The sequence below is a fragment of the Gorilla gorilla genome, chromosome 20 (assembly GCF_029281585.2).
Source record: "Gorilla gorilla gorilla isolate KB3781 chromosome 20, NHGRI_mGorGor1-v2.1_pri, whole genome shotgun sequence".
Lineage (NCBI taxonomy): Eukaryota > Metazoa > Chordata > Mammalia > Primates > Hominidae > Gorilla > Gorilla gorilla.
In genome coordinates this window covers 27,925,418-27,942,951 of record NC_073244.2, presented here as the reverse complement: position 1 = coordinate 27,942,951, position 17,534 = coordinate 27,925,418, and the positions used below count along the sequence as shown (strand labels likewise).

The following is a 17,534-nucleotide window of genomic DNA, read 5'->3' as shown; positions in this document are numbered from 1 at the left end:
TCAACATTTCTCCAATTGGCTGGATCCAAATAGTAGAGACCTCATCTGCCTATGATTTTGAGTTTAGAAATGTGTCACCATCCCAACTGTGGCTGGATGCTCACATATGACAGTCACAATTCCAACTGTGGACTGTTTGCATGTGAGATTCAAGACCTCAGCAGCAGGCTCTTTCCATGTGTGAGGGTGATAATACTAATGGTTGGTGAGGTGTGCTGTGCCCTGTGATGACACACTCTAACACTTGAGGGCATTATACTACGTGTGGGGGTGTGGCAATCTTTTATAACCTTCATACAAAGAGAGACCCAGGATGTCGCTCATTTTTCTGAGCTATGAAAGGTATTTCTTCTTTTTTTTTTTTTTTTTTTTTTAGATAGAGTTTTGCTCTTGTTGCCCAGGCTGGAGTGCAATGGAGCAATTCTCCTGCCTCAGCCTCCCAAGTAGCTGGGATTACAGGCATGCGCCACCACGCCCGGCTAATTTTTTTTGTATTTTTAGTAGAGACGGGGTTTCTCCATGTTGGTCAGGCTGGTCTCGAACTCCTGACCTCAGTTGATCCACCCACCGTGCCTGGCCAGTATTTCTTCTAATAGCTGACTTGAGGCATGAGAGTCATCATTACATTTGTAAGCTGACATGAGAGTCATCATCACACTTGTAAGCTGACCACAGCCTATGTCACAATTCTACTTATAAGAAGGGAGCTAGCAGGGGAGTCACATCACCCGGATTTCAGCCATGGATATCTCATAATCTTCTCTGAGGGAAGAAGCCAAGCAGAACTGTCACATCACCTGAGTGCTCAGCCAGGGATATGTTACAATTCTGTCCTGAAAGCACAGCACAGGCAACAGAGTCACATCACCTGGGTGCTGAGCTCAGCACTATGTTACAATGCTCCCTGTGGGCAAGACAGAGGCAGAAGAGCCACATCACCTGGTGTCTGGTTCCAAGGATATGTCACAATCATTCCTGTGCAGGGCAGGGTGCAGGCAAAAAATAAATGTCACATCTTCTAGGTCATGGGTGCAGATATATGTCACAAGGTCCCTGCGGGCAGAGCCAAGGTAGGGGCATGCAATCCCATAGGTGGTGGGCCTAGTGATATTTTACAATACCCAAAACATGAGAGGCCCAGGCCAAACAAAAGAGTCACATCACCTAGGTGCTGGGTTCAGTGATTTGCCATAATCTCCCACTTTTTGGCAGGGCCAGGCAGAAGAGGAGAATTATATCATCTAGATGATGAATGAAAATATATGTTGTAATACCTCTGTGGGCAAGTCCCATGCAGGAGAGTCACATCACCAACGTGTCAGGACCAGCCACATGTCACAATATGTGCAAGAGGAACCAGGCAGGAGACGAGAGTCACATCACCTAGGTTCTGGTCCCAGCAATATATTACAATCCCTTCTTGGGAAAAGCCCAGGAAGTAGAGGAAAGTCACGTCACCTGGGCACTAGGCCCAGTGATGTCTCAATGCCCTCCGTGAAAAGCACTAAGGCAAGAGAATAGACTCACATCACCTAAGTGCTGGCTCCAGCAATGCGGCACAATCCCATCTGTACACTGGGCCCAAGCAGAAGAGTCAAATCACTCAGGTGCTGGGCAGAGGTGTATGTAACAATCACACCTGCATGAAGGTTGAAGCATAAGATTAACAATTCCACACATTTTCTTGTTCTAGGTATGAGATCTAACACTTCCTGTATGTTGAGTCTAAGTAAACGAGTCACAATCTCAATGATGGTCTGGATCCATGTATAAGAACCTCAACCCCTCCTGCAAACTGTGTCCCCTTAGTGGAGTCACAGACTCACAGGTGTGCCGAATCTTGGTCTGAAAGATGCCAACCCCCGCATGGAGCGAATTCACATATGAGATTCCATTTTCCAACATTTGACTGCCTCTGGGTGTGATATTCAGAACCTCAATTGTGAGCTATGTTTATGTGGAAGGATGAAATATTTACTGTTGGCAGGTCATACATATGAGTGTCACAACCTCACCTGTGTGCTGAGTTCTGTTAGGACATCCACTGTACCTTTTGACAACTTTACACAGTATGTGAGAGATTCTCCATGACTTTCACACGAAGAGGAGACCCAAGATATTACCCATTTTCCTAACTCTGGCTATGAGAGACAGTGTATCTGCTATCGGTTGTTTCAAGGTATGAAAGCAATCATTGCACCTGTAAGCTGGGCCAAGATATGCATCACAATCCCACCAGTGAATAGGGACCAACCAGTAGACTCACATCACCTGGGTTTTGGGATAGTGATATGTCACAATCTTCTCTGAGGGCAGGGACCAGGCAGCAGTGTCACATCACCTTGGTGCTCCATTAGGAATATGCTACAATCCTCTCCTGAAAGCAGAATACAGTCAGAAGAGTCACATCACCTGAGTGCTGGGACCAGGGATATGTTACAATGTTCTCTGTGGGCGAGGACCATGCAAAAAAAACAAATCCCCTGATTGCTGAGACCAGTGATTCGTCACAATCCTCCTAGTGGTCAGGGTGCAGACAGAAGAGGGGAGTTAAATCTCCTAGATAATCCCATCCAATGGGTGTTGAACTCAATGATATGTCACTATACCCAAAATATGCCAGGGACATGGAAAATAAAATGGTCACATCATCTAGGTGATGAAAAAGAGGTATGTCGGCCAGGCACAGTGGCTCATGCCCGTAATCCCAGCACTTTTGGAGGTCACGGCAGGCGAATCACCTGAGGTTGGGAGTTTGAGACCAGCCTGACCAGCATGGAGAAACCCCGTCTCTACTAAAAAAAAATAAAAAATTAGCTGGGCATGGTGGCACATGCCTGTAATCCCAGCTACTGGGGAGGCTGAGGCAGGAGAATCACTTGAACCCGGGAGGTGGAGTTTGCCGTGAGCCAAGATCACACCACTGCACTCCAGCCTGGGCAACAAGAGTGAACTCTGTCTCAAAAAAAAGAAAAAGAAAAAGAGATACGTCATAATACTTCTGTGGGCAGTTCTCATGACATAAAGTTGCATCACCTGGGTGCTGAATCCAGGTATATGTCACAATACACAATGTATGCAGGGCTTAGGCAGAAGAGGAGAATCCCAACAGCTAGGTGGTGGGCCCAGAAATACATCACAATCCCTGCTTGGGCAAAGCCCAATCCATAAAGGAGAGTCACATCACCTACGTACTGGGTTCAGCAATATGTCACCCTACCCCTTGTGGGGAGGGCCCATGCAAGAGTCACATCACATAAATGATGGGCCCAAAAATATGTCAAAGTTTTCTCTGTGGGTAGGGCTCAGGAAAAAAAAGAAGAATCGCATGACCCAGGGGCTGGGCCCGGCTATATGTAACAAACACCCCAGTTGGCAGGGCCCATGCATGAGAGAAGAGTCACATCACCTAGGTGCTGGGCTCAGTGATATGTAACAATACTTTTTTGGCAGGGCCCAGGCAAAAGAGGAGTGTCACATCACCTAGGTGATTAATAGAAAGATGGCTCATAATACCCCTATGGGCAGGCCCCATGCAGGAGAGTTGCGTTATCGAGGTGTTGGACCCAGTGATATGTCTCAATACACACTGTATGGAGGTCCCAGGCTGGAGAGGAGAGTCACCTCATCTAGGTTCTTGACAGAGTGATATGTCACAATCCCTTTTTGGGTAGAGACCAAACAGTAGAGAAGAGTCACATCACCTAGATGCTGGGCTCAGCAATGTCACAATATCCTGAGAAGAGGGCCCTAACAAAAGAGTCGCATCACCTCATTGAAGGTCTCAGAGATATGACACAATGCCCCCTGTGGGTAGGGCTCAGGAAGATGTGTGGAGTCACATAACCTTGGGGCTGGGCCCAGCTACATGTCAAAATCACTCCAGTGGGCAGGGCCCAGGCATAAGAAGAGAATCACATCATGTAGGTTCTGAGCCAAGCAACATGTGACACTCCCCACTGTGGACAGGTTCCAGGAAGAAGAGAGTCACATAACCTCAGTGATAGGCCCAGATATATGTCACAATGACTTCTGTGAGCAGGCAGAAGAATCCCATCACTTGTGTGCTGAACTCGGCAATAAGTCATTCACTCTTCAGTGGGCAAGGAACAGGCAGGAGAGGAGAGTCACATCACCTATGTGTTGGGCCCAAATTTATGTCACAATCTCTTTTTGGGCAACATCCAGGTAAGAGAGGAGAGTCACATAAAATAGTTAAAGGTCCCAGAGATATGTCACAATGCACCTTGTAGGCAGGGTCCAGGCAGGAGACTCACATCACATTGGTTCTGGGCCCAGCAATCAATCACCATGCCTTCTAAGGGCAGTGTCAAGGCATAAGAATATGTCAGCATAGTATTAGGCCCAGTGACATGTCACAATATCCTCTTTGGGCAGAACCTAGAAAGAAAGAGGCAGAGAGTCATGTGAGCTAGGTGCTGAGCCCAGTAATACATCACAATCCCTTCTGTAAGCAGGGGCCAGGCAGGAGAAGAGAGCCACATTACCTGTGTGATGGGTGCAGGGATATGTCACAAGATCTTCTGTAGGCAGGACCTAGGCAGTAGAGTTACATCACCTGGGTGTTGGACCCAGCAAAAGTCACAGTGGCCCACATGGGCAGGGCACAGGCAGGAGAGTCATATAACCTATGTGTGGGGCCCAGCGATATGATACAGTGTCCCCTGTGGAAGAGCCAAGGCTGGAGAGAAGATTCACACCACCTGGGTACAAGATGTAGTGATGTCACAGTGTCCCCTGTGGGTAGTGCCAAGGCAGTAGAATAGTCACACCACCTCGGTACTGGGTCCAGGGATATGTCACAATCCCTTCCATGGGCTAGGCCAGGGCAGGGGCACCAAATCACTCTGGTGCTGGGTAAAGTCATATGTCATAATGACACCAGCAGGAATGTTCAGACATGAGATTATGCATCTGGACTGGAAAGAATCAGCACATCAAAAACATGACCAGACCGTGCACAGTGGCTCACACCTGTAATCCCAGCACTTTTGGAGGCCACGGAGGATACCTGGAACCCAGGAGTCCAAGACTATCCGGGGCCAACACGGTGAGACAGCATCTCTATTAAAAAATAATAATTAAAGTTAAAAAAGAAATATATATCCAGAGCATGGACAACATAGCAAGATCACATCTCTACTAAAAAGATGATACAGGCTGGGTGCCAGTGGCTCACGCCTGTAATCCCAGCACTTTGGGAGGCTGAGGTGGGCGGATCACAAGGTCAAGAGATCGAGATCATCCTGGCCAACATTGTAAAACCCCATCTCTACTAAAAACACAAAAATTAGCTGGGCATGGTGGCGCGCACCTGTAGTCCCAGCTACTCGGGAGGCTGAGGCAGGAGAATCACTTGAACCCAGGAGGTGGAGGTTGCAGTGAGCTGAGATCATGCCACTGCACTCCAGCCTGGGTGACAGTGTGAGACCGTCTCAAAAAAAAAAAAAAAAAAAAAAGATGATAGATAGATAGATCAGAAAGACAGAGACAGAGCCAGCCAGATAGACAGAGCCGGACAGACAGAGAGAGATGATAGACAGATAGATAGCCAGCCAGCCAGGCAGGATGGTGCATGCCTGTAATCCCAGCACTTTGGGAGGTCAAGGCTGGTGGATTGCTTGATCACAGGAGTTCGAGACCAGTCTGAGAAACATGGCAGAACCTCATTTCTACAAAAATAAAAAGTAAAAAATGCAAAATAAAAAGCCAGCGTGGTGGTACGTGACTGTAGTACCAGCTACCAGGAGAACTGAGACGGAGGATCCCCTGAGCCCAAGGAGGTCCAGGCTGCAGTGAGCTGTGATCACACACCTGCACTTCAGCCTGGGTGACTGAGAAGACCTCATCTAAACACACACACACACACACACACACACGTATGAAAGAAGAAATTTAAAACAGCAACTTCAGTGTGCAGGAAGGTGCATAAGAGAGAGAAAACAAAACAAAACAAAACAATAGTAACTCAATGTACCGTGGAAACAAACTCAAAGTGGGGCTAGAAAAAAAGAAAAAAAAAAAAAAACAGAAAGATCCCGAGCCTCAGCTACTCTGGAGGCAGAAACAGGAGGATGGGGCCGGGCATGGTGGCTCACACCTGTAATCCCAGTGCTTTGGGAGGCCGAGGTGGGCGGATCACCTGAGGTCGGGAGTTCCAGACCAGCCTGACCAACATGGAGAAACCCCGTCTCTACTACAAATACAAAATTAGCTGGGTGTGGTGGCGCACGCCTGTAATCCCAGCTACTCGGGAGGCTGAGGCAGGAGAATCGCTTGAACTCGGGAGGCGGAGGTTGCAGTGAGCCGAGATTGCCCCATTGCACCCCAGCCTGGGCAACAAGAGCAAAAACTCAAAGAAAGAAAAACAGACAGACAGAAAGGAGAAAGAAAAGAAAAGAAAGAAAAGAAAAGAAAAGAAAAGAAAAGAAAAGAAAAGAAAAGAAAAGAAAAGAAAAGAAAAGAAAAGAAAAGAAAAGAAAAGAAAAAAGAAAAGAAGAAAAAAAGAAAAGGGAGGATGACCTGGGTGAGTCCGGGCAGGTGGAGGGCACGTGAGCCGTAATCGCACCCTCTGCTGGACCTAAGCGGTACTGCCGCGGGCGAGCGCTATCTAGTCCGTCTTAAACATTTCAAGCTGGAGGCCAAATCCTAACCTTGGGGCTGACATCTGGTCGACCCAGCGGCTGGACAGAGAAGCCAGCCGATGGCGAGGGCAGAGGCCCACCGGGTCCACACTACGCGCCAAGTGTGGCCAAGTGTGGCGCGCGGGGCCTGAGCCCGTCCGTCTGGAGTGTAACTCCGCCAACCTTCCTTCCCAGCGCTCTCCCACACTGTCTGCTGGTCCACTCGGGCGGCAGAAAGACGGGGAAGAGCTCGAGGGGGGGCGGCCGGCCCCTACTCCCCACCGACCCCTCCTCCCCGCTGCAGAGTGGGAGAGGCCCAGGACCTGGACCGCCACTTCCAGACCACACAGCCACCCCTGAAACGGGGGCTGCCGGGCCACACCCTCTGACGCCCGCGCCTCAGCCATCCCACCACGCTCCCACAGCCGCGTCCCAGCCAGGGCGACGAGCCACCCGCAGGGTGGGAAGAGGAGGAAACCAGAGGGGGTGGACACCAAGCAGGGAGCCCCCTGAACCTGCGGCACCCTCAGAGCAGCATGTGGCCCCTTCGGCGCTCGGAAAGCCCACGGGCGGACCCTTCCCGGCTCTCGGAAGATGGTACAGGACGGTCCCTGACTCTCCATGGGCACTTGGGAAAAAAAATCGGCCAGAGCCTCAGACGGCCAGGACACACATGGGCCCGCGACCGGGCGTGGGGGGTGTCCCCGGCCCCCTGCATCATGCCTGGTGGGTCCCGAGGGTCGGGCCTCCGCAGCTGCGGTGAGCTGGGGACCAGCCCGGGCAGCCCCACACTAAGCTCATGCCGGGAGCGCGGTAACAGCCTCCCCTCTACAGCCCTACACGCCTGAGCTATGACTCACAAGGGACGCGCCAGAGCTCTGGCACCATCGGGACTGTTCTGCTGAAGTCTGCAGGACTCCCGAGCTCTGCTCAGCTCACAGCGGGGGCTGTCCCTCCCTCGGCAGCTGCCACTGGAGCTCCAGAGGACAAGAGAACTCTAGAAAGGTGGCAGCCCCTGTGGGCCACAAGCCGTGCCGTCAGCCCAAGCGGCCTCTGGAGGAGGCCTGTACTGCTAGCCGGCCGCTAGGAGGCGCCAAACAACCACCCACACAATAATCAGCCAGGAAAGAATGAAAAATACATATATATGCATATACTGATCGAAGAACAATCATACCCAGTCAGGGCGACGCTTTTCTAGGCAACAAGGGAGAAACCAACTTTGAGGTAGGAACAGTAGAGAAGACACAGTTGACCCAGTCTGTGCACAGGCTTCCTTTTCTCTGTGAGACCTTGGTTTAGGGTACGTAACTGTATTTCTTTGTAACACAATTACTTATTATAAACGTTATGTTTGTTTATTTACTTATTGAGATAGAGTCTTTTTTTTTTTTTTTTTTTGAGACGGAGTCTTGCTTTGTCACCCAGGCTAGAGTGCAGTGGGGCAATCTTGGCTCACTGCCATCTCCGCCTCCCGGGTTCAAGCGATTCTCGTACCTCAACCTCCTGAATAGCTGGGATTACAGGCACGCACCACCTCGCCCGGCTAATTTTTTATTGTTAGTAGACACGGGGTTTCGCCATGTTGGCCAGGCTGGTCTCGAACTCCTGACCTCAGGTGATCCAGCCGCCTCAGTCTCCCAAAGTGTTGGGAATACTGGCGTGAGCCACCGCGCCGGGCCGATTTTTTTTTTTTTTTTTTTATTTCTTATGTGTATGGTCCTGTGATAGACCAAGGGACTTGTAACCTCAGAGTCCATGAGGCCAGAAGTTGACGTCCTAAATGTCTATTTAGAATGAACTTAAACGAACCAAACTCTCTGCCACGAAACTCTCAGAAAGACAAGAGATTTAAAAAAAAAATTGCAGCCTGGCAATGAATCACGCCTGTAATCCCAGTACTTTAGGAGGCCAAGGCAGGTGCATCGCTTCATCCCAGGAGTTCGAGACCATCCTGGGCAACATGGTAAAACATCATCTCAACCTAAAATACAAAAATTAGCCAGTTTCATAACCTGATCTCAAAATACATAAATAAATAGATTAAAATTCAAAAATAAAATTTAAATTTTAAAATGCTGAGTTCTGTTCATTTTGCTTCCTACCCAGAGAAGGGCATAAAATATCTGTTGCTTGCTTGCTTGTTTTTGACAGGGTCTCACTCTGTCACCCAGGCTGGAGTGCAGTGGCACCATCATGGCTTACTGCAGCCTCAACCTCCCCAGACTTAGATGATCCTCCCACCTCAGCCTCCCAAGTAGCTGAAATCACAGGTGTGTGCTGGCACACCTGGCTAATTTTGTTATTTTCGGTACAGACAAGTTTTCCACATGTTTCCCAGTCTGGTCTCAAACTCCTGGGCTCAAGTGATTCTCCCGCGTTGGCCTCCAGAAGTGTAGGGATTGCAGGAATCGGCCACCATGCCTGGCCTTACTTAATACATCTGATCTCACTACATTCTGGCACTAAAGCCTCACATCAAAAAGTTAGGAAGATCTCAAGTTAACAACATAACATCACAACTAAAAGAACTAGAGAACAAGGCCAGGCGCGGTGGCTCACGCCTGTAAACCTAGCACTTTGGGAGGCCGAGGCGGGCGGATCACAAGGTCAGGAGATCGAGACCATCCTGGCTAACATGGTGAAACCCCATCTCTACTAAAAATACAAAAAATTAGCCAGGTGTGGTGGCACATCCCTGTAGTCCATCCCAGCTACTCGGGAAACTGAGGCAGGAGAATCGCTTTAACCTAGGAGGCGGAGGTTGCAGTGAGCCGAGATTGCACCACTGCACTCCAGCCTGGGCAACAGAGTGAGACTCCATCTCAAAAAATAAATAAATAAAATAAAATAAATAAATAAAAGAACTAGAAAACCAAAAGCAAACAAATCCCAAAGCTAGAAGAAAACAAGAAATAATCAAAATCAGAGCTGCACTGAACAAGACAGTGACATGAAAACACATTCAAAAGACCAACAAATCCAGGAAGTGTTTTTTTGGAAAAAATAACTAAAAAGACCACTAGCTAGACTAATAAAGAAGGAGAGAGAGAAGATTCAAATAAACATAATCAGAAACAATAAGGGGGATATTACCACTGACCTCAGAGAAGAGAACCATCAGAGAATATTATGAACAACTCGATGCACATGAACTAGAAAATCTAGAAGAAATGGAAAAATTTCTGGAAGCATACACCCTATCAAGACTGAACCAGGAAGAAACTGAATCCCTGAACAGAACAATAGTGAGTTCTGAAATTGAGGCAGTAATAAATAGCCTACCAATCAATAAAAGTCCAGGACCAGATGGACTCACAGCTGAATTCTCCCAGATGTACAAAGAAGAGCTGGTACTGTTCCCACTGAAACTATTCCAAAAAATGGAGGAGAAGGGACTCTCCCTAAACTCATTCTATGAGGCCAGGACCATCTTGACATGAAAACCTGAAAAAGATACAACAAAAAAGAAAGCTTCATGTCAACATCCTTGATGAACATTGATGTAAAAATCTTCAACAAAATACTAGCAAAGCAAATTCAGCAGCAAATCAAAAAACTTATCCACCATGGTCAGGTAGGCTTCATCTCTGGGATGCAAGTTTGGTTCAACATATCCAAATCAATAAATATGATTCATTACAGAAACAGAACTAGGGGCAAAAACCACATGATTATTTCAATAGATGCAGAAAAGACTTTCATTACAATTCAACATCTATTCATGTTAAAAACTCTCAATAAACTAGGTACAGAAAAAAAAAAACACCTCAAAATGATAAGAGCCATCTATGACATACCCACAGCCAACATTATACTGAATGGGCGAAAGCTGGAAGCATTCTCCTTGAAAACCAGAATGAGACAAGAATGTCGTCTCTCATCATTCCTATTCAACATAGTACTGGAAGTTCTGGTCTGGGTAATCAGGCAAGAGAAAGAAAGAAAGGGCATCCAAATACGAAGAAAGGAAATCAAACTATTCTTGTTTGCAGATTACATGATCCTATATCTAGAAAACCCCAGTCTCAGCTCAAAAGCTCCTTAAGCTGATAAACAACTTTGGCAAAGTCCCAGAATGCAAAATCAATGTGCAAAAATTACCAGCATTCCTATACACAAACAACACTCAAGCCGAGAGCCAAATCATGAACAAACTCACATTCACAGTTGCCACAAAAAGAATAAAATATCTAGGAATACACCTAACTAGGGAGGTGAAAGATCTCAAGGAGAACTACAAACTGCTGCTCAAAGAAATCAGAAATGACACAAACAAAACACATTCCATGCTCATGAATAGAAAGAATCAATATCATTAAAATGTCCATACTGCCAAAAGCAATTTATATATTCAATGCTATTCCCAATAAACAACCGCTGACATTCTCATAGAATTTAAAATAATTATTTCAAAATTTATATGAAACCAAAAAAGCCTGAATAGCCAAGGCAATCTTAAGCAAAAATAACAAAGCTGGAGGCATCATGCTACTCAACTTCCAGCTATACTACAGGGCTACAGCAACCAAAACAGCATGGTACTAGTACAAGAACAGAAACATTCATCAATGGAACAGAATAGAGGGCCAGAAATCAAGCTGCACACCTGCAACCATCTGACCTTTGACAAAGCTGACAAAAAGCAATGGGGAAAGAATTTGCAATAAATTGTGCTGGGAGAACTGGCTAGTCATATGCAGGAAATTGAACCTGGATCCCTTCCTCACACCATACACAAAAAATAACTCAAGATGGATTAAAGACTTAAATGTAAAACCCAAACTATAAAAACTCTGAAAGACAACCTAGGCAGTACCATTCAGGACATAGGCGCAGGCAAAGACTTCATGGCAAAGATGCCAAAGCAATTGCAACAAAAGCAAAAATTAACAAATGGGATCTAATTAAGTTAAAGAGCTTCTGGCTGAGCGTGGTGGCTCAGGCCTGTAATCCCAGCACTTTGGGAAGCTGAGGGAGGTGGATCACCTGAGGTCAAGAGTTCAAGACCAGCCTGGCCAACATGGTGAAATCTCGTCTCTAATAACAATAAAAAATTAGCCAGGTGTGGTGGCATAGGCCTGTAATCCCAGCTACTCGGGAGGCTGAGGCAAGAGAATCGCTAGAACCTGGGAGGCAAAGGTTGCAGTGAGCCGAGACTGCACCACTGCAGTCCAGCCTGGGAGACAGAGTGTCTGTCTCCAATAAATAAATAAACGAAGAGCATTTACTGGACAAGTGGAAGATTATGTTTTATAAACAAAATCATCTTTGAAATTACTGGCTGATTCCTCTTTAAAAGGTACAAATAGGTCTTTTTAAAAACTTTTAAGTTTTAGGGTACAAGTGCAGGTTTGTTACATAGGTAAACTTGTGTCATGGGGTTGTATAGATTATTTAATAACCCAGGTATTAAGCTTAGTACCATTATTTCTCCTGATGCTTTCTCTTCCCACCTTCCACTTTTTGAAAGACCCCAGTGTGTCATTCCCCTCCCTGTGTCTGTGTTCTCATTATTTACTTGTCACTCATAAGTGAGAACAAGTAGTATTTGGTTCTCTGTTCCTGTGTTAGTTTGCTAAGGATAATGGCCTCCAGCTCCATGCAGATCTCTGCAAGGGGCATGATCTCATTTTTCTTATGACTCCATAGTATTTCATGGTATATATGTACCACATTTTTCTTTGTCCAGTGTATCATTGATGGAAATTTAGGTTGAGCCCATGTGTTTGCTGTGGTGGATGGTGCTGCAGTGAACATACATGTGCATGTGTATTTATAATAGAATAATTTATATTCCTGTGGGTATATACAGTAATAGGATTGCTCATCACACTAGGCTGGGCATGGCAGTTCACACCTGTAATCCCCACACTTTAGGAGGCCGAGGCGGGCAGATCACCTGAGGTCAGGAATTTGAGAGCAGCCTGGCCAATGAGGCGAAACCCTGTCTCAACTAAAAATACAAAAATTAGCTGGGTGTGGTGGCACGTTCCTGTAATCCCAGCTACTCAGGAGGCTGAGGCAGGAGAATCGCTTAAACCCGGGAGGTGGAGGTTGTAGTGAGCTGAGATCGTGTGATTGCACTCCAGATTGGGCAACAAGAACAAAACTCTGTCTCAGGAAAAAAAAAAAAAAAAATCAACACACTGTCTTCAACAATGGCTAAAGTAATTTACACTCCCACCAACAGTATATAAGCATTTCTTTTTCTCCACAACCTCGCCAGCATCTGTTATTTCTGTAACTTATTAAAAATAGCCTTTCTAACAGGCATGAGATGGTATCTCATTGTGGTTTTGATTTGCGTTTATTTAATAATCAGTGGTGTTGAGCTTATTTTCATATGATTGTTGATACACGTCTGTTCATGTCCTTCCCCCACTCTTTTTTTTTTGAGAGGCAGTCTTGCTCTGTTACCCAGGCTGGATCCCAGCTCACTGCAACCTCTGCCTCCCAGGTTCAAGGAATTCTCTTGCCTCAGCCTCCCTAGTAGCTGGGATTACAGGTGTCCACCACCATGAGATGGAGTTTTGCTCTTGCTGCCCAGGCTGGAGTGCAATGGTGCACTCTTGGCTCACCACAACCTCTGCCTCCTGGGTTCAAGTGATTCTCCTGCCTCAGTCTCCAGAGTAGCTGGGATTACAAACATGCACCACCATGCCCGGCTAATTGTATTTTTAGTAGAGATGGGGTTTCTCCATGTTGGTCAGGCTGGACTCGAACTCCCAACCTCAGGTGGTCCGCCCACCTTGGCCTCCCAAAGTGCTGAGATTACAGGCGTGAGCCACTGTGCCCGGCGATATTTTGTATTTTTAATAGAGATGGGGTTTTACCATGTTGGCTAGGCTGATCTTGAACTCCTGACCTCAAGTGATCTACCCACATTGGCCTCCCAAAGTGCTGGAATTACAGGCATGAGCCACTGAGCCTGGCCCTATTTCATCCACTTTTTTATGGAGTTGTTGTTTTTCTTTTTCTTTTTCTTTTTTTTTTTTTTTGAGATGGAGTCTCACTCTTCCGCACAGGCTGGAGTGCAGTGGTGCACTCTTGATTCACTGCAACCTCTGCCTCCTGGGTTCAAGTGATTCTCCTGCCTCAGCCTCCCAAGTAGCTGAGATTACAGGCGCCCACCACCACGCCCGGCTAATTTTTGTATTTTTAGTAGAGACGGGGTTTCACCATGTTGGCCAGGCTGGTCTCAAACTCCTGACGTCATGATCTGCCCGCTTCAGTCTCCCAAAGTGTGATTACAGGTGTGAGACACCATGCCTGGCAAGGCATTCTTTTTTATTAGGGGGGCATTGTTTATTACCTTTTTTATAGAAAAGTAAAGACATTAAAATGTAAGATGCATAATAGAAATCTAAGTGGAGAGGCTCTTATAACCTATAATATTGAGTGATGCATGAGGTAGGTGTTCAGAGTAATCTGCATTATCATGAGAAGAAAACATGTTTAATTTTATTTAAAATTAAATGAGTAGTATATTATTGTACTAATTGTACTAATTTTTTTTGAGACAGAGTTTTGCTCTTGGTGCCCAGGCTGGAGTGCATTGGCACGATCTCTGGCTCACTGTGACCTCTGCCTCCCAGGTTCAAGCGATTCTCCTGCCTCAGCCTCCTGAGTAGCTGGGATTACGGGCATGTGCCCCCATGCCTGGCTAATTTTGAATTTTTAGTAGAAACAGGGTTTCTCCATGTTGGTCAGGCTGGTCTTGAACTGCCAACCTCAGGTGATCTGCCCACGTTGGCCTCCCAAAGTGCTGGGATTACAGGCATGAGCCACCGAGCCTGGCCTGATTGTACTTTTATATAATAAAATGCAGTACATTTATAAATTTTAGATTATGTGTGAAGTTAATAGTTTAATTCAACATTTTTAACATGTTAAATACTATTGTGCATTCAATGAAACGTTATTATGCCACAAACTTTAACCTCTTTCACCTTACTCAAGGGTATAGGTAAAAGATGGTAACAATATACTGTTTAGTAAGATAATAGATTAACATCTCTAGTGATTTTTTTTTTTGCCAGTGGCTTTCAACTGCAAATAAGTTAAAGAATATTGTTTCTGTAGGTTAAATTTTTATTCTGTTTTTAATCATTTAAATTTATTTTAATTTTGGTGGCTGCATGAGTATCTATTTATGCAATATATGGCATGTTTTAATACAGGAATACAATATATAATAATAATATCAGCATTAAGTGAGGCATCCTTCACCTGTAGCATTTATCCTATGTTTTACAATCCAATTCTACACTTTTTTTTTTTAATTTAAAATGTACAATTAAATTGTTATTTACTACAGGGTTATTTTTATGGTCATAATAAAAATTATATATGAGTATAAATAAAATTCATTGTTAAATTCTTAATATTTTTTCAAATTTCTTATATATTTTTCTTGGAACATGTGGCCTGTCTGCCTGCAAACACGTAAGACTTTTAGTTTTGATTTACATAGAGTTAAATATTTATTAATCTAAAGACAAACCTTAGGTGTAAGAAAATTATGGAGTAAGTGTGTTGGGAGTTTGAGACCAGCCAGACCAACGTGGATTAACCCCGTCTCTACTAAAAACACAAAATTAACCGGGCGTGGTGGCATATGCCTGTAATCCCAGCTACTTGGGAGGCTGAGCCAGGAGAATCGCTTGAGCATGGGAGGCGGAGGCGGAGGTTGCAGTGAGCCGAGATCGCGCCATTGCACTCCAGCCAGCCTGGGCAGCAAGAGTGAAACTCTGTCTCAAAAAAAAAAAAAAAAAGAACTACAAAACATTACTGAAAGTAATCAGAGACAATGCAAATAAAATTGTATGCTTATGGATTTGAGGAATGAATATAAAATATCCATGCTTCCTAGATCAGCCTACAAATTAAGTATTATTTTTATGAAACTGTCAATTACTTTTTTTTTAAATGGGACAGAGTCTCGCACTGTCGCCTAAGCAGGAGTGCAGTGGTGCAATCTCAGCTCGCTGCAACCTCCACCTCCCAGGTTCAAGTGATTCTCGTACCTCAGCCTCCCACATAGCTGGGATTACAGTTGCCCACCAGCACACCTGGCTAATTTTTGTATTTTTAGTAGAGAGGGGGTTTTGCTGTGTTGACCAGGTTGGTCTTGAACCCCTGGCCTCAAGTGATCCACCTGCCTCAGCCTCCCACCACCCTTTGCTGGGGTTACAGGCTGAGCTACCACACCCGTCCCAACCCCATATTATTTCTGATAACAAAGCACAGCAACACGATTTGAATTTTGCTTGGATCTTAATTCATAAAAGAAAGTTGAATGCCATTAAAAGGTGTTTAATACACTTGCACCAGAGACAAGAGCAAGGCAAGCCATGGGGGGGTGCCTCACAAAGGCTGTCTCATGTAGGGGTGGGGAAGCAGAGTTACCAGGGAACTGGGACTATTTCTTTATGACTGTGATGGTTGGAAGCAAAAACGTGGGGCTTTTCCCTATTGAATAAAAAGTAAAATAATGCATGTTGGTGTCAGTGGTTGGGAATAATATAACATTTGCAGGCTCATAAGAACTGCCTGACAAAAAGCATGTAAACAACAGTGATTGCTCTATGGCCCTGTGATTCAGCAGGCTTATAGAGCAGTTAAGAATAGCAGATGTCAGCCAGGCGTGGTGGCTCATGCCTGTAATCCCAGGTGCCCACCACCATGCCCAGCTAATTTTTGTATTTTCAGTAGAGATGGGGTTTCACCATGTTAGCCAGGCTGGTCTCAAACCCCTGACCTTGTGATCTACCTGCCTTGGCCTCCCAAAGTGTTGGGATTACAGGCATGAGCCAGCATGCCCGGCTCAAGCTGTTCTCTTATAATAGATGTATTTTTTATTTTTGTAAAATTAAAAACATAAATTTTAGATTTCTTATTTACCTTTTTTTTTTGAGATGAAGTCTTGCTCTGTCACCCAGGCTGAAGTGCAGTGGCATGATCTCAGCTCACTGCAAACTCCGCCTCCCGGGTTCAAGCAATTCTCTGCCTCAGCCTCCTGAGTAGCTAGGATTACAGTCGCCCACCACCATGCCTAGCTAATTTTTGTATTTTTAGTAGGGACAGCGTTTAACCATGTTGGCCAGGCTGGTCTTGAACTCCTGACCTCGTGATTTTCCCAACTTGGCCTTCCAAAGTCATGGGATTACATGTGTGAGCCACCATGCCTGGGCTCTCTTTTTTTTCTTCTTCAGTCACTTTTTGCCACATACCTTTCTGGAAGAATAATAATTGTATCTAATTTTTTAAATATAATGACATAAAATTGTTTAAAACAATATTATGTTTAAATCTTTTTTTTTTTTTTTTTTTGAGACGGAGTGTCACTCTGTTGCCAGGCTGGAGTGCAATGGCATGGTCTTGGCTCACTACAACGTCCACCTCCTGGGTTCAAGCGATACTCCTGCCTCAGCCCCCCCAAGTAGCTGGGATTACAGGTGCCCCCCACCACAACCAGCTAATTTTTGTATTTTTAGTAGAGACGGGGTTTCACCAGGTGGGTCAGGCTGGTCTTGAACACCTGACCTCAGGTGATCCTCCCACCTTGGCCTCTCAAAATTCTGGGATTACAGGCATGAGCCACCCTGCCTGGCTTCTATTTTCTAAGGCTACCAAATGGTTGGCATATCATGTGTGCTCAACACACATTTAGGTTAAAAGAATGAATACATATCCTTTGTAAACTGAAACTGCAAATCAAGATTATATTTTTACTTCCTATATTTTAGTTAACAGAATCAAATAGAAAATAAAGTGTAGAATTCAGAAAGCACTATTGAAAGTTTAATGTTAAACCAGCACTTGTGGGCAAAAATGTATTAAAATTTTTTAGTTTCTAAATTTGTGACCATTATAATTACTTTTAAA

The 17,534-nt window shown here is 45.2% G+C and overlaps 1 long non-coding RNA gene across 1 annotated transcript; it reads right to left on the bottom strand.

The window, feature by feature from the left end:
• Window positions 1–894: 894 nt before the first annotated feature.
• On the bottom strand, window positions 895–7,982 carry LOC134757665 (uncharacterized). The gene is made up of 5 exons (XR_010131915.1): window positions 6,544–7,982; window positions 4,509–5,085; window positions 3,625–4,401; window positions 2,272–2,377; window positions 895–1,639 (listed from the first exon to the last, which is right to left on the bottom strand). It is a non-coding gene; the product is annotated as an uncharacterized lncRNA (long non-coding RNA).
• Window positions 7,983–17,534: the final 9,552 nt, after the last annotated feature.